The 18543-nt window shown below is 39.4% G+C and overlaps 1 pseudogene; it reads right to left on the reverse strand.

Moving 5' to 3' along the window:
• The window catches only part of LOC100727809 (testis-specific gene 10 protein-like), a 108840-nt pseudogene extending 95630 nt beyond the window's left edge, over nucleotides 1-13210 (reverse strand).
• Between the last annotated feature and the right edge of the window lie 5333 nt (nucleotides 13211-18543).

Consider the following 18543-nt stretch of genomic DNA (forward strand, 5'->3'; position numbering starts at 1 on the left):
TTTGCTTGAAGTTTGGTGGTGAAACAAGAAAATTGATACTAAATAAGAAAGGAAAGTAATCAGCATATGCAATGATGAGGTAATTACCAATACAGTCTCTATCCTACGTTTTCAGCTACATAATATTGATCCAGAAGAATGTAGAAAAATAATTATAGTAATATGTGCTAGATTTTATTGGTAGATTTTGCAAGATCTTAAATAAAAGGAGATTTCAAAAACTGAATATTTGTAAATAGAAAGCTTAAGAACATCAAAGTTTGGAAAATACAATTATATCTTAATCCCAAACAGTAACTATACAATTTAAAAATTTAGAAATTTTGGGTAAAGGCTGTCTAAGGTGTGGCTGTTTATTCAAAATGACTCTAGGTAAAGGGACAAAATTTACAAATTTACAATTTTACAAAGTACAGAAAGACGAAAGTATCCTTAATTACTTTAACAACATGGCAATGAGAGAGATTGTTTAATGATGAAGGAAAGTAAGCAATTAAATATAGCAAATTCTAAAATTATATCTACTACAAAATAGAAAGTACTGATGCATAGCACTGATTGGAATAAATAAGTTAACTAAGTATATTAGAAGATTACTCTGCTAAAACAAATACTATCCAAAACTAAACGGTGTGGTTTTTTGGAATAAAGTAACTACTGGATCTTTAACTCCTGAGCAAAAAGGTCAGTTCTCAAGAAAGGTGTAATCCACACTATTCAATTTAAAAACCATTGCCGAGGGAGAAAATAGAAAAGTCAGGGCATCCTAGAACTGAGAGCCAACTTACAGCCAATGAACAGATCTGATTCTGATAAAAAATCATTGCTCCAGGGTAAGGGCCTTCACGGCCATCTACCACATAGACCATCGGAACTTGTATCACAATTGTATGGCTCTCATTCTTCTTTCTGTGTATTAGTGTTCACTGTGATCATCTTGATCTTATTTCACCACTTTAAGCTGAAATCATGAGATTTATCAAGAAGATCTAAATAAGAAGCAAATATAAAGTTATTGAGTCTACATTACCCCCGAGAAGAGTTTGATTCCAGAGTTATTCGGGATACCTGGACTATTTTGTAGGAGCGAGGTGCTGAGCGGAGGTAAGATGGTTTCTATTCAGAAAAGAGAGTGACCTATTTGGTGACTAAAAACAAAAAGGAAAAAAAAAAATCTAAAGAACAAAACAAAACCACACCCGGCTGCTGCTCACAGATATTTTGTGTATTCTTTTGACAACAGGGCAGGATTGAAATTTACATGACTTCACCAAGCTTTTTAGAGATGAAATCAACACTCTTAAAAGAGTGCATCAGGCTTCAAAAATTTTTAAATGCTTATATATAATAATACCGTGTCTAATACGGTCTCGCTCTCTCTATCTTTTCACTGGTGACATTCTTTAGGGCTCATTTGTATCCTTAATCGCGTACTGCTTGCCTCCTGGGTGACCTTTATCCATTTTATGGCTTTAGCTCTGAATCCTACTTTGGAAACGTTAAATTCGCCTAGATTCACTATCAAATGGAAATATCTAATAACTAAATATCTTCAAACTCGTTATTTCTCTAAATTTAATTAATGATTTAATCAACACAAATTTGGTTATCTTCCTAAATTTCTCTCCTTGTTAAAAGTTGCATGAGGTCAAAAAACTGGAATTCTCCTAGATTCCATTCTTTATTTCTGCATCTCTAGTTGCTCACAAGTTATGTCAATTCTATTAACTGGTATCTCTAGATGACAAGTGTGTTCTTTGTTGTCACTTACCTCACTAACTCCTGATTCATCATCTATCATAATTATTTGACTGGAGAAATCAGAATATTTTCAACAAATATAATAACAAGGAGTACAATAAATCATAATAAATTCTGTAGTAAAGATATGAAGAAAGAAAAACTTAGGAAAGTCTTCTAATTCACTTTGGAAGACAGGAAACACTTGAGGAATATTGTGTTTCTTTCTTACACAAGTATTTGCCATGGGAAGTCTCAGTGAGAGATGAAGCTTTGCCTTGTAATGGTTAACTCCTCTATAAATTGGATATTTGAAATAGACATGATCAGACACCATTTGTCCTGCATTCCATAAATAAAATGTAGAAAATAATGATGTATGATGTGAGGTTGAAAAGTGCTCCATTCTCTGGAAATAAGACTGGATTGAAATGGACCTAATTGGAAACTGCAGGACTGTTCTTGGAATGTCAATACAGGAGTAGATTATGAAAGACCTTGTATATCTTACCATTCTTTTTGAATCTTATGCTTAAAACAACAAAAATCTGACAAAGCTAATCATTTTCTGGAGAATTTGTGGTGTATAATGGAAAGTGAATCTTTTCTGTCTTTTAACCCTAAAGAGAAAATTCCCCTAGTTGGATTTAAGGGAAGATTGACTTTAACTTAAAATAAAGCTTTAAAACTTGTACTCAAAAATACAAAAATGTGAGATTAAACTTAAAAATTAAAGTAAGGTTAATACTTATACTTGTCCTGGATCAAAATCTACTATAGTGAGAAGTATATTGCCGAAAAAAATGAGTAAAAAAAGATAAAAGCAGAAATTAAGAGAATAGTACAATGAGAGATAGCAGCATTTTACCTGCTAGATTTTTATAAATAGAAGAGTTATTCAATAATTGTTATACTTCACAAATTTTAACAACCTCAAATGTTTTATTTCATAATGAGGAAAAGTAAAGCTATTGATAATTTTTAGTACTTCTTAAACATTAGCAAAACAAATGTTTAATGCAAAATGAATCATATCTTACAGTTGACAGTCATATAGGAGGAAAATATGTGTGCTTATGGTCTCCAACCCTCTCAAATTTTGATGTACTCAATGGAATAATTACAGTGATCAAATGTTCACAAACATTAGGCTACTTGTCATATTTCTCTTTTTTGCTAAATTGAGAAACTTTTAATGACAATGAGTGCAAAGCAAATTAAGGAGAAAGAGAAAAATCAAGAAATAACATTGGGACATCTTCCCACTTTAAAAATGCCTGTAGTTATGTAATCAGTCTATGATGGAATATATACAATTTTGTGATTTTACATAGACACCCAGGCAACCAACATTATTTGCCATTGAAATCATTTTCATTAAATGGTTCTAGTAGGAACAATAATAAACTTTCAAATTATAAAAAAATTTACTGAAATTTGTTTCTTGCCATAATGAAGCCAACTGCTTTACTGATCATTTGGTATTTCAGTTTTAATTGCATCTTATCTAAATACTTTTTTCTAAAATGTTTTAAATTAAAATATTCTCACACTTTTAGCAAAAGTTAAATGCTTCATGATGTCAGGACATATATATTTTTTTAAAGTTAATTTCTTTTCTTTTTTTTTTCCTAGCACCCATGACAGTGTTTTCTTTGTTAAATTTGATTTAAATTTGGGATGCTCTTTGTTGAAGATGACTTAATATTCTAGACTCCCCAAAAGGTAAAGAAATAAAAATCTTGAATCATGTTTTAAGAATAAATGTAATTTTAATGACTTTGCAATCATGGTAACCTTTCAGGCATAAATTGCTTTGAAAGTATTGTAAAGGTCCTGAGTTTTCAGAAGAACAAAACAAAAGTCAGAAAAGTCGCAGATTTCAGATTCAGAAGGGTGTTAATAACTATCTTTTTTGACAGAAACCACAGAAACTAGGTAGAGAATGTCCCTGAGGGAAAGTCCTTATTCAGTGTGTGACAAGGAAGAAGAAAAATGTTACATATGTATCATTGTATTTGTATGCCCAATGTTGTGCAAATCTAATTCTACCTGATGGGCCCCCTAAAGAACAAAAAAACAAACACTGCGTGCACACACACACACACACACACACACAGAAGCACATCTGCACAATACATACAACTAAAATAAGAGTTGAAGAATAATGTCACAAAATCCTCCATAATAAGATTGTTCTTCTTTTTTGTTTTGTTTTGTTTTATGACTTAGTGTCTTTTAAATTTTCAATATAATAAAATAAGGCTTCTAATTCTTCTTTGTAGAGCATAACTGTTCTGTTTGTTGCTCTCTTTTGCCTCTGTCCTAAGAGAAAAACAGAGAGAAAAGATGAGTTTTTCATCTCTTTTGCTACTTGCAAATAAAATGCACACAAAAATAAAAGGTAAAAATAAAGGTTCAGGTAAAGCATCGCTGACTAGTTGTCTTTCAGCAACTCATTCCAAATATAATTTTATTATTTATGAAAAGAATGCATGCATTTTCATTTTTTTATTTCATACATTATGTGCATCTTTAAATGTTTTTAGATTTGGAAGAGTTTACTCAAACATGAAAGCTTCAGTGCATGTAGAATTACAGGACAAGGATTCTTGGAAGTATGTGCACACATGTGCACATATACACACTCATATGCACACACGCACGTGCACATCCCTATTGGTTTCTTTGTTGCCTCAATCATGAATACAGTGCTTATAATTCCTTATTCCTGTTGTTCCTTTTCTATAACTAACTGACATAAAACAGAACAGTTAGGCTTAACCTACTGTCATCCATGCCACTTACTGATGCCATCTTAACTTCAAATGATGCAAAATCATTATTTTCTTTCCAATTTATTTCAACATTTCTTTTGATTTATTTGAATAGTATTTTATCCAGTAATTTTATCGTATACAAATGTCACTCTTTATATAGCAATCATCTTTTTATTATAATCATTAATATATTTTAATTGTATAAAATAGTGAGTTTCATTATGATATTTTATATGCATTATGCAATGGACTTTGATTACATCCACCCTGTCTATTATCTTTTCTTATTGCTCCTCCCCCGATCTCCTTCCCTTTCCCTGATGATCTTCCTTTGTAGCTACGATCCTAACTAAAATTTTAGAAATTGGTGAAAAATACCACAAATGTTTTTGCATAATGTTATTGATGTGACATATATATAGCTTCTATTGTACCTGTTTCAATGGTTCTTCATCATTTAGTGCTACGGAATCCTAACTTTCTTATCTAATCTTACATGTGATTCAACAGAGATTTCAAAGATGCTAATGAGAACTACACATACTTCTCACTTGTTCACTGGATGTTTTCTGTGGCTGACACACACACAGCCTCTTGGCTTCTAATTTGCTCAGTTATTTTAATGAGAGAGAGAGAAAATACCTCCTTTTTTTATATTACTGTCAGTAGAGAATATTCTTCTTTCCTATTTTGGGATTCCAATTCCAAGTGGTTTTAAAGAATTTACTGATAAGCTTGAATCTACCTACAAGGGGACGGGGAATTGAGTACTAGATACAGCATTCTGTATTTAGAATCAGTCTTTTCTGATGAGTGTATTTGATTGTTCTACCAAGTTTTCTACCTTACCATCTTTCATCAAAGAAGATATATTGTAAGTGAAGAAATGCAAAAGGACTTTACAGTGACAAATTCCACTGGTCCTCAAAATATGAATAGGCACATCAAATTTGCTTTGGTAGATGCAGCAGGGTTTTTCTATTACAAATTGTTGAGGGTTAGATTTATTACATAAATATGACAGTCAATATTTTTTCTACTATATGACAATTGATTTCTCTTCAAATATTTACTCTTTCCACTTAGAAATACAATAACTTTCCTGAGTATCACTGTAAATGAGTAGTTTTGTGTTGTTATTTTGTACTCATCTAATGTTATCTAGATTATCTCACATATTTAAATTTCTTTTTCCTCCTAGCACTTTATGTAGTTTTGTGAGTATTAGGAATGTGATCCAATGTATAAACAAAAGAATTATTAAACATTTCTTTCTGAAACAATTTAGATAAACCACATAATAGTTCAATTTCTGAACAGATAATATGCTCTTAATGCCAAATAGACATATAATCAAAATATAGTAATATTATTCTTTGGGATTTAAACTTCATCATATTTGTTGCTCATAATATGTTTTGTGAGTAGCACATTCAATGAATGTTTATTAACTGATTTTCCAGAAGAAAAATCCTTTTATTTGAAGGTCTTGTTCATGTCCATATTGCATAAGCTCCCTCAGTAACCAATTTAAAACAAGCAATATAATAATCTGATGTCACTGCCTATACAATACGGAGAAATGCTTAAAGTCAGTTCTCACAAGCTAGTGCAAGCCAGTTTGAGCCTCCTGTAATCACCATTGTTTATTTTTACCTACCTAATAGTATTTGTAAAGTTTCCATTTTGTAACTCATGCATTTTAAATTTTGAAGTAAAAGTTTATGTAATTTAAGTGATAGTGTTATTTACTGGTCTAAAATGCTAGTCACTAAGAGCCTGCATCTGCAGATAATGAGAATCCTATATCCTGTGTATAAAGGAGAGACATAATAAATAGAAATAATTGGACAAAATTCTATGAGAATCATAGTCTACACCATAATGAAGTACATGGGTGAGACCCATATTCATTAGATGAATTGAAGTCAATTCAAAATGTTATAACAAATTTAGATAGAAAATTATACTTCTTAGAGGTTAGTATATTTTTACACATCTTTCTAGGTTTTTTGTTTGTTTGTTTTTTGCTTGTTTCTGTAGGTACAAGAAATAGAACTCAGGACTTTGCACTTGGCAGGCAAGGTGCTATGTCGCTGAACTATATCCTTGGCTCAAGAATTATATATTCTAAAACTCAGATCATGTTACTACAGAAAAAATATTATGTTATATTTTGTAAAATTTTTAAAAATTATTCATGAAATTCTAACTTTGACTTAGGCAGAAAATGTTTTAATTTTTGTGATTCAAGTGGAATCTTTGAAATATTTCCCTCAGAAGATATATAATAACATAAAATACCAAAGGAATGGAAGTTTTTACTTCATGATTTTGACTCATTCTTCCTTCAAAAAGTTCACTGTGTGATTTACAGAACTTAAGATATCAAATAAAGAAAGCTGGTTCATACATTCCATGATAGAATCATAGTTTCACTGATGATTTAGCTCAGTGGCTCAAGAGCTTGCCTGGTAAGTCCAAGATCGTAAGTTTGATTACCAGTACAAAAAAATAAACACTCATAGTTTCTCAAGTTCGTATGTTACATTTGTTCTGCTCGCATTTACGTGAAGTCAACGGAAACATCTTTGTATTTGAACTTACATATATTTGAAGAGTTTATATTTAAAAAGTTCTTTTATGCTGATCCATTGAATAAAAGTGAGAACAAAACAGATTATACATAATTCTAATATATAAAATACATATGTATTTATACATTCTAATGATAGAAATCTTTCTGATTTTTGTCTCAATTATTTTATTTAATATTACTATATCAATATGAATCTTTCAAAGACTTCCCACAAAATGACAAACACAATTTAAATCATTTTGCTTGTCCTTATGTTGTACTTTAGAAAGAAAGTAAAGAAATGGATAATTTCACCTCCTCGATCATAACTAGCAACTGCATCATTTTCTGCTTATACATAAAATCACTTTGATAACTATCTAAAATTGAGTAGTGACTATAAAACCGATCTGTACAAAATGTTTGCCAATATTTTTGTGCTACATAGTACATTATATTTCATAAATTCCGAGGAATATCATTCTCTTTTCATCTTTATTTCATATTTTATGTTCCTGAAGTCAGATCCATGATGTTTTTGTTTCGTATTTGTCCCTTGGGATTCTTTCTTCTATTCAGTTACAGCCCTTGCTCACCATATTTCTTTATTATTTCCTATTTAGTTATTAAGCTCTGGCATTTATATTGCCTAAAAACATCATAGATCACACAGGACAATACAATATTTCCCACGTGTATGCCTATATGAATAAGAGAAAAATGACTGAAAAGTGGACCCTCAAATAACTATTTTTAGGACATAATATAAGAAATTTTGAAAGTAATAATTGAAAACACCCTCCTCTTTTTCTTATATGGAGTTTTCTGTTTAATAAATGGACAAGACTAAACTATCCTTAGGTTAATAATACATGTATGATATCAAATTTGTGAGTTTTTCTAATCATTGAGTTCTCAGAAATCAATAAAATTTTCATAAATTTTATGACATAATAGACCCAGAATTTATTGACTGAAAAGTGACCATAAGACCCATTACCTTGAGCAAAAGGACAGAAATCATGGATTGAAAATCTCTCTCTCTCTCTCTCTCTCTCTCTCTCTCTTTCTCTCTCTCTTTCTCTCTCTCTCTCTCTTTCTCTCTCTCTCCATCTCTCTCTCTCTGTCTCTCTTTCTCTCTCTCCCTGTCTCTCTCTGTCTCTCTCTGTCTGTCTCTCTCTGTCTGTCTGTCTCTCTCTCTCTGTGTCTCTCTCTGTCTCTCTCTGTCTGTCTCTCTCTCTGTCTCTCTCTCTCTCTCTCTCTCTCTCTCTCTCTCTCTCTCTCTCTCTCTTTCTCTCATATATCCTGAATAGAACTGCTTGCTTTCCTGCCAGCTCTCAGAAAACTTTACTGAAGTAGTTTCATGTAATTTGTGCCATGGGTTAAATGATGCAAAAAGTGGCATCAGCATTATAGAGATGGCATTATTAATGAGGACCTTATAGATAAAGATGAGAGTAGAAGTCAGGATTTATTTTTGCTGATGGGCAGGCAGTGGAATGAAGGGGAAAAGTGACCGGAGCCGCGGGAGACAGGAGACCAAACTCGAGCAGGATCAGCTCTCAAACTTTATTGCGTACAGCGAACCGGACCTGACAAGGTCCGCCACCCTCAGTGTTGATTCCTCTTCCGCCGTTGGGGGCAGGAACAACCTCTTATAAGGGGAAGCAGTATCCAATCACAGAGAAGCGCGCCTAACAAGCTGATAGGCTAGCGTCACGGGTAACTGGGCAGATATGACAATTTGGCGGGCTTGTTCAGGCCGGGAAGAACCCGGAAGCAGGAAATGGGCGCCATTCATAGGCGGCTTCCCACATCTCCCCCTTTTTTATTTATTAAAATAGGATGGTCTGTGGGTCCCTCCAAGGTGTCTATGACCTTGTTGCTGTTAGACACCTAGGAGTGGGCCTACCTTGTAGGCCGAGGCATGAGAGAATGTAGAGGTCTATACCCTGCTGTGCATCACCCTGTTTTGTGCATATCCTTGCGCCAGGACCATGCTCAAGGTGAGTGGTTCATTTTTTCGCAGGGCCAGGCTTTTGTGAACCGAACCTGGATGCATATAGACATTCATTCCTGCCTTCCCCCCAACCTTTGGGGCGGATGGCACTGCAGTACCCTTGGTCTCGCATCTCAATGCCAATAATTTGACTCCGGGAGGGACCCCTGGCCTTATAGGCCATGTATATCTGAGTGGAGCCTGTCTTAGGTTGACCGGGAGGGCTTTTCCCGTCTTACCCGTCATTGGCTTGCCCACTCAGCTCTTATAGCTGATGTTCTGCAATGTGAAGGAGATATGCAGCGGCCTGCTGGCCTGATGGGCCACCTGCTGCCATTTGCATGGCTGCCATGGCTGTGATAGGCGATCTAACAAGCATTTAATAACCACAAGCCCCACTAGGAAGGCCAAGGCAATCAGGATCCAAGTAGTCAGGTTGGGCCAGGAGAACCAGGAGGTGACGCGTTCCCGCAAACTGGCTATAACACTGCCTAAAGTTGATAAATCGAACCTGACTGGACCTAGTTGGATACCGTCCATATTGTCAAGTTCCTGACCGACTATGAGGGACAAATTGTGAAACTTAGGTAGGTAGGTGTCCTGCAGCCAAGCTGTCATATTTTTAACAGTGTTGGTCAAATTTGTGCAAACAGGGGTGATTAATAGGAACCCACAGAATAGAAAAAGCTCCAAACCAGACATTTTAGTTTGTAGATGGTCTCGGGCGCTGAGCGTCGGTCCCAGAAGGGTCGAGTTGACTTGTGTCCGCGGGCTTATCCTCCTGTGCTTTATCAGGAACTGGTGGGGAGTTTACTGCTTGCGTCAATCTTTCCAGGACCCACAGCGGTTCGCAGCCTGGTTCCTGTGGGAAGACACAAACCGCACCTCGGGTCCAGCTAATCACTGGATCCGGGCCCATCCATTGTCCTGTAAGGACATCTTTCCATTTCACCAGCCCTTTGTCGGCCGGGGACGGGTTATTGTGCTCCATGGCAGGGGAATGATTATTGTGATTAAGATTTAAAAAATTTATGGTAAAGAGTGCCAATGATATTCTTCCTTTGGGCGTTAGGCCATGGCCTATTCCCTCCTTTTGTTTTTGTAAGACACCCTTGAGTGTCCGATGGGATCGCTCAATGATGCCTTGTCCTTGGGGGTTGTAAGGAATGCCATGTTTAAGAGTGACTTCCATTTGTTGACAAAATGTCATAAAAATTTTGCTGGTATAGGCAGGACCATTGTCTGTTTTTAGTATATTGGGCTTTCCCCAAGCAGCCCAGGCTGCCAGGCAATGATTAATAGCGTGGGTGGCCCTTTCTCCGGGTTCTGCCGAGGCAAACATAACCTGGGAGGCGGTATCTACCGAAACATGAACATATTTAAGTTTTCCGAATTCTGGGATGTGTGTAACATCCATTTGCCAAATATGATTTGGGCGAAGTCCTCTTGGGTTAATGCCAATAGATTGTCGGGGTGAAGAGATCACACAAGCTGGGCAATACCGTACAATCTCTCGTGCTTGTGCTCTCGTGATGTTGAAGCGCACCATGAGGGTGCGGGCATTAACATGGAACTGAGAATGGAATTTTTGGGCTGCTTCCAGAGGGTTGGGAAAGGTGAAGACCTATATCGGGCGCGTGGCCGAGTCTGCCAAGGCATTGCCCTCCGCCAAGGGCCCAGGTAAATTAGTATGGGCTCTGATATGTGAGATGAACACTTTTGAGGTTCTATTCCATAGCTGATGTTGAATACCTAGGAATATGGAGGCTACCGTTGAAGAGGGTTTAATGGGACCCGCCGTCTCCAGAACTTGGAGAGCATTTACCACATACTTGGAGTCCGACAGGAGGTTAACATCGCCTGGAAAGCGACGTAAGACCTCCTGTATTATTTGGATCTCGACCACCTGGGGTTGGTCTGGAGTAAATTGGATAGTTTTTGGCTCTTGACCCATAACCACATACGAGCCTATGCCTGACTTGGAGCCGTCTGTAAATATTATTGGAGCTCCAGCTATGGGGTGTGGGGACGTGACCTTAGGAAAGATCACAGGATGCACGGTGACAAATTGGAGCAGGGGGTCTTTTGGGAATTGATTATCTATGGTTCCCTGGAAAGTACACCGAAGGATCGCCCAGGAATCCAGGCATGTTGTTAAGGTTTCAATTTGATCTCTTGTGTATGGCACATGTAGGGAGGAAGGAGGCACCCCAAAATGTTGTATAGCGTGTGAGATGCCCTCTAGAGAAAGGGAAGCGACCGCGTCTGGATAATGGTCAATAGCCTTAGCAGGAGACATTTTTGGGTGGACCCAAAGCAAGGGTCCTTGCTGCCAAATGACAGCCGTAGGTTGTCTAGCTGTTTTGAGAACGCACAAGGCGAAGGTCTTTTCTGGATTAATACGCCTTAATGCGGCCGTGGTCAGGGCCCGCTCTACTGCTTGTAGTGCCACTTCTGCCTCCGGCGTAAGTTCTCGGGATGAATTTAAGTCAGGGTCTCCCTTAAGTAAGTCAAACAGAGGTTTTAATTTGCTGTTAGGTAAGGCCAAGTACGGCCTGATCCAATTGATATCCCCAACTAATTTTTGCATGTCATGTAAACTTAAGATCGTATCATGCCGGATAACCAATTTTAATGGTGATACCTGAGAGGAAGTAATTTTTGTCCCTAAATATTGGGCTATCTCTGACTGCTGGATCTTGTCTGGGGCAATGTGCAGATTAGCGGCTCTAAGAGTAGAGACCAGCTGTCTAAGCATTTGCTCTAAGCTCGGGAGGTCCTTTCCTGATATTAGGATGTCGTCCATATAATGGAGGCATCTATTTTTTGGGAATTTATGTCTTATGGGCTCTATGACAGCGTCGACAAACAATTGGCACATAGTGGGACTGTTGGTCATCCCTTGGGGTAACATTATCCACTCATATCTAAGGTCTGGCTTTTCCTGATTGATAGTGGGCAAGGTAAAAGCGAAGCGAGGCGAATCATCTGGGTGAAGAGGGATAGAGAAAAAGCAATTTTTAAGATCGATGACATAGACCGGCCAATTTTGTGGGAGCGCTGATAGTGCAGGCATGCCTCTCTGAACCGCACCCAGGGGTTGCATCTGAGCATTGACTGCCCTCAGGTCATGGAGGAGCCGCCATTTTCCCGAGCGCTTTTTAATGACAAAAATAGGGGTATTCCAGGGGGAGGTTGATGGTCTGATATGTCCCGCCTGGAGTTGGTCCTGAATTAGCTCCAGAGCGGCTTCTGCCTTCTCCTTTGGTAGGGGCCACTGTTGAACCCACACAGGGGTGTCAGTTTTCCAAGTAATTTTTATGGGTTCAGGTGTGAGAAGGCTTTCAGTGACCCCTAGGAAAAACCCAGTCCTTTTTTGTCTTGTTTGGGGCTGCCTTGAATAGGCGAGGTTCGGCCTTGTAGGTGAACGCCCAGGCCTTTTCCAGGGATATACCCTTGTTTTAGCAACATGGAGTGAGCTTTTTGGGAGTAGATGTTAGTTAAGGTGACGCCTATGTCTGTCAAAATATCTCTTCCCCATAGAGATACGGGAAGCTGGAGTACGAAGGGACGGAAGTGACCAGAATGACCTTCCTTGTCGCGCCATGTCAGGAGCGAAGCGCTCACCTTAGGGGCGTGGACAAACCCAAGCCCCTGTAGGCTCTGGGATGCCACATCTGTGGGCCAAGAGCTAGGCCAATCTTTTTGTGAAATGATTGAGCGATCTGCTCCTGTGTCAAGCAAGCCTTTAATGGGTCTGCCATTGATGTCAATGGTTAGCATAGGACGTTCTTGCAACGTCAAATGTAAGCCTTCAAAGGTATCCCCAGAAGAGCCGAAGCCCTGAGCGCCTCGGGTCAGGTTTCTCACGGGGAAGTTTTTATGAAGGCTTGGTAGAACCAACAGCTGGGCTATTTTATCTCCTTTATTAATGATAATCGTGCCTTGTAGGGCTTGAACCATATTTTTGATGGTGCCAGTGAAATCTGAGTCAATTACACCTGGGATGATTGTAAGGCCCCTGAGTGCCACCGAGGACCTCCCCAATAGAAGTCCGACCGTGTCTGGCGGAAGGGGATTTGGCAGGGAGGTTTCAACTAATTGTACTCCCATCTCGGGTGTTAATAGGAGGTCGGAGGTGGCACTGAGGTCCAGCCCTGCTGAGCCTGGGGTTGCCCGCCTAAAGGGACCTGGGGTGTTTGTGGTTGCTGGGGCTGGAACTGAAGGAAGGTTTGGGCCAGAGGGGGCCCCGCCTGCAGGAGGGGCCCCCGTCGGCCGTTTTTTGGCTGATTGTCTGGACGTCCTGAAAGCCTATTGCCGTCTTTATCAAATATCGATCGGCACTCGGCTGCTGAATGATTACCTTTTTGGCATCTTGGGCATAATCCAGGGCCAGGGGCTCCTCCCTGCCCGATCTGTTTGTTGGGGCAATTACGCTTAATGTGTCCTGGTTGGCCACAGCCAAAGCAAGAAGTGTTGTTTTCATTTTTATTTCTATTGCCCCCTACCCGAGGCTTGCCTCCATTGGCAGCACCTTGAAGTGCAGCGACCATGGCGGCAACGAGCCCGTGATTAGTTACCGGGCCGCCCAGTTCACGGCACAGGCGTGTCCACTCTTCTAAAGACCTATTTTTGTTGGACCTTAGGACATCACGACACTCTTTAGTACACTGTTCGAAAATCAGTTGTTTTATGAGAGGGTGAGCTGCCTCAGCGTCTGGAAAAATTCTGTTAGCTGCCTCAAGCATGCGGGCCACGAAATCGGAGAAGGGCTCCCCCTGCTGTTGTAAAATTTTTGTGAGGTGGCCCGTATGCTCTCCCTTTCCAGCCAGCCGTCTCCAGGCCTGGAGGCCACAGCGACTGATTTGTTCATAAACCTGGCGAGGGTACTGGGTCTGATCTTCCTCGAAAGCTCCTCGCCCTAATAACATGTCTCTGTTCCAATCTCTTTGGCCATGTTCCCAGTTAGCCGCCGCCTGCTCTACGCAGAATTCCTCATTCCAAGACTTCCAATCTAAATACTGTCCGGGGGAAAGGCAGGCACGCGCCAGCTGGGTCCAGTCTCCCGGAGTTAAATACAGGCCAGCCAATGCCTCTAAAAGCGCCATGGTAAATGGTGCATTGGGCCCATAAGCTGAAACTGCATCCTTGATAGCTTTAAGTTGTTTAATTTCTAAGGGCTCATAATATCCTCCTCCTCCCCTGCCTCCTACTTGTACCGGGAATGCATGGAGACCGGGACACTCAAAGGGAAGCGCGACCATACCCTCTGGTGGAAGGAACGTCCTCCTCCTCCCCCAGAAGGGGGTGCAGGAGGTAACCCAGGAAATAGCTCTCCCTCTAACCAGGGCGGTGCCATGGATTGTGGGCGCCCTCCGGCGGCCACGGGTGAAGGTGGCAGCCCAGGGAGCAACTCCTCTTCCGGCCACGGCGGTGCAGTAGGGCCTGGCGTCCTAAAGGGGGCGACCATGGATCGCGAGCTTGCCAAGGAGCGGAAGGGCCTAAGTTCCTCCCGCAAAGCGGAGTAGCTCGGGCAGGGTGGTGTTTGGTTCCCCTTTTTATCTTCCCGAGCCCTAAGTTCCTCTTTTAACGGTGTAGGAGGGTCATGCTTAGCAAAGACGACCTCCTCTTCTGAGCCCTCCGAATCCGAATCAGAATCGGAGCCCTTGTATTTCTCTGGAGGCCCAAAGTCAGGTGTGACTTCGGGCTCCTCCGAGCACTCGGATCGAGCTTTGTCAAGAGCCTGTCGGGCTGAGCAAAGCCAGGGGGTTTGTTTGTCCGTCAGACAAGCCCTAATCAGTTCCCACAGGGGTAAAACCATGGGATCCAAGCGTCCCTCTTCTCGGGTGCATCTAAGATCCCCTCCTAACTTCTCCCATGACGGGAGGGTTAGAGAGCCCGTGGGCCAAAACCAGGGGGCAATCTCATTAACACTATCCAGAAACCTCGAAAGGGTGACCCGGTTTATGTAGATGCCTCGGGTCCGCAGCAGGACTCTTAGGGAGTCAGCGAGGGGTTTGCGAGCAGCGTTGCCCACAATGGCGAAACGAAAGCGAAACAAATGCAAAGAAAAAAAGACCGGCGTCCACCCGTGTGGCGCTCAAAATCTGTTAGGTGCGTCCACCCAACCCAGGCGATTCAGTACTCACCTGTCCTGGGAACCGCTGTATCTCACGTAGCTGATCAGGGTGAAGAGAAGAGGTGCTCGGGGCCTTCCGTTGTTATTGAGCCGGGTTCTCCGTCGTGCCGCAGGTGACAGCAGTCGCGCCCGCGCGTCGCTGAACCTCCCCGTACGGGCCACCAGATGACCGGAGCCGCGGGAGACAGGAGACCAAACTCGAGCAGGATCAGCTCTCAAACTTTATTGCGTACAGCGAACCGGACCTGACAAGGTCCGCCACCCTCAGTGTTGATTCCTCTTCCGCCGTTGGGGGCAGGAACAACCTCTTATAAGGGGAAGCAGTATCCAATCACAGAGAAGCGCGCCTAACAAGCTGATAGGCTAGCGTCACGGGTAACTGGGCAGATATGACAATTTGGCGGGCTTGTTCAGGCCGGGAAGAACCCGGAAGCAGGAAATGGGCGCCATTCATAGGCAGCTTCCCACAGAAAAGTAGGCAACAGCAGAAAAATGACATGGCAGAGATGAGGCAGAGAAGGTTGGCCATAGTCACAAATCCAGATGGTCTTGATACACTGATAAAAAGAAACACAGGCAGAGTGGATAAGGATAGGGTTCATCAATTTGCTTAGTATACAAAATATATTTAATCTGAAAGGTGGTTTATAGACTGAAAGTCAAAGACAACAATGCTCAATGTGACAGAGAACGAAAAAAGTGGGGGTAGCTTTCCCAACAGCTGCTGATTGATTAGGAAGCTATAACACTTTTATACAATGGAAAACTACTCAGCTATAAAGAAAGATAACCTTTAGGCTCTTGTAGACAAATGAGTATAACTTGAGATCATGCTCAGAGGTAAAAATGCTCAGAGTCACTTTACGTGAGTAGCTGGTTGCCTCCCTAATATAAAAACAAAAGCAGTTAGTGGGATTCAAAATGCACAATACATCCCGTGAAAGTGAAAGGGGAGGAACTGTCTAAAAAGGGAAGGCAGTGGCCATTGTTAATCTATTATAATGATTTGAAAGCCGTATTATTTTCATTGTTGTGTTTGGTTTTATTCTGTTTCAGTTTGTCTACTTAAATTAGATTTGATGGCATGGAGAGCTATTCCAAAGATAGCAGGATATATTATAGTAACGATTTTTTATTTCCTATTAGCTTGATTTGAAGTTCTGTATTGCTTTCATTATTTTGGTTTGACTGATTTTATTCAAATCTGTTTTGTTTGATAGTATCAAGTCTGATGGCATAGGTAACTACTTTGAAGACAATAAGATGCACAATGATACCCAATGCGGTTTGAGTATTATTTTCTTTTGAAGTCCTATAATGTCTCCATCGTTTTGTTTTCATTGGCTTTGTTCTGTACTGTTTTGTTCAATTTTATTATGCGTGATGGTATGGGCAATTCTTTTGAAGACAACAAGAGCCATGCTGATAGCCATTATTGATATGCCTGTATTTTGCTTTTTAAGTCATATACCGTTTTGTTTTGACACTATTTTGTTTTGTCTGATTTAATTTTATTCAAGATTAAAAAAGAATTTATTTTGATAAATATTTCTAGTAAAATTATCAGTTTTTAAATTTTTAATACTGAGTTTTTTTCCTCAATACTATAGTGTTTGATAGGACCCATTAGCCAGTCCCCTAAACTTACCCTGGATGGACATCCTTTGAAACCAGGCAGGTGCAGGACAAAGTTAAACCCTGGGGCTTCAAAAACACTTCAAAGATACAGTTGCCATGCTAATAATTGCTGAATTTTCTGCCTGAATTTCCACTTAACTTGTACATCTGTTTTTTATTTCTTGGAATTCTATGCTTCTCTACCTATTTCTCTACTGCTATTTTGCTATATTGAATACAAACACGTGTCCCAAATAGTTCACTCTATACATGCCTGGCATTAGCATTGCTCTCCCTGCTCCATGTTAAATTTTCCCCTATTTTACTCTCTGCATATTTCTCCAGTATGTACATCCATAAGTCAACTGTTCCAATTAAAAATAAGTTCAAAACAAATAGTTGAAAATGACAACTAGAGGGACAGAGAAAGAACTGTAAGCCTGATGCTTAAGATGACAATACATAGTCATGATATTTGTCTTGATAATGTTTTTAATTCATCCATGTTTCAGTGTTTTTCAAAGAATATTAAGCATAATTATAAATAAACGTAAATTTTCTGTAATATTCTCAATTCAATTTTTAATTATTTTATAAGTTAAAATATTTATAGGAATAATTTGAATATATCTTGAATGTTTTACTGTACATTAATGCTTTGGCTTTATCCAAATGTTAGCATATCTGAGCCTAAAATGGCTTTTGGCAAGATAAGAACTCAAGTATCACAAACAGCATACATAAATTGAAATAAAAAGAATACTCTTCTGTATTTGCATTAAAGCCCTGGGGATGAAAAAACGAATAAAAATGTGTTGTTTACTTGTACCTGTTACACACAAGCAGTGTGAACAATATAAACTTATAAATATGTACTAATCAATATATTTGTCCATCTCAAAAGCAGTTACAAAGTTACTATATGAAGAGGTGCACAAAAAATACATTGTCATTAAATGCAAAAGGAAAATTAGTGAAGTAGGTCAAGTTAATAGTAAAACTATTACATATTCATTTAAAAAATGAAATTTATCCTTTGTCTTACTTTTTTTTTTCCTATGGTGATGCTTTAACCTCAGTTGTACGATGTGGTAATTTTTACTATGGTAATACAACTGTCTAAATGTGCAATGTGGCTTTTTTATTTGAACGGCTCTCTTCAGGCAGTAAAATCACCTTCACCATTTTCTGACTAGTTTGAAAGCTTAAAAAATGATCTAAGCCATCATGGTAGAATGTGGCAACAGAAATCAATTGAAAATGCCAAGTGTATTCTAACATGTGCCAAAAATATATTTCTTGAGCCAGTGAAACTCAAGCAGACTGTAATAACCTGTTGGGGTGGAAAAGTTTATGCCAAAAGCAAATGATTTCCCTAGAGCCAATCAAAATGATGGAAACATTGGTGCAAAATCACAGCTGAGCAGGTTCAGTCCGCTCTTCACTAGCTACAGATGGCATGTAATTTAGGAATGCCCATTTGGTGGAATTTACCAGTTCCTCTAGAGATCACACATATGGGTTTGCATTTAAAAAGCAATTGCACCACGAATAGCTTTTTAAACAACAGATGTAAGTATTGACAGTGAAAGGATGTCCAAAACGCAAAGTACATCCACCGAAGAAAGAATAGAGTTCATGTTATAATTTACAGCACTTAAATGGCCTTTTAAGTTAAAAAAAAATAAAA

Source organism: Cavia porcellus, unplaced genomic scaffold, assembly GCF_034190915.1.
Source record: "Cavia porcellus strain 051 isolate PalLab524CR breed Dunkin Hartley unplaced genomic scaffold, mCavPor4.1 scaffold_21, whole genome shotgun sequence".
Lineage (NCBI taxonomy): Eukaryota > Metazoa > Chordata > Mammalia > Rodentia > Caviidae > Cavia > Cavia porcellus.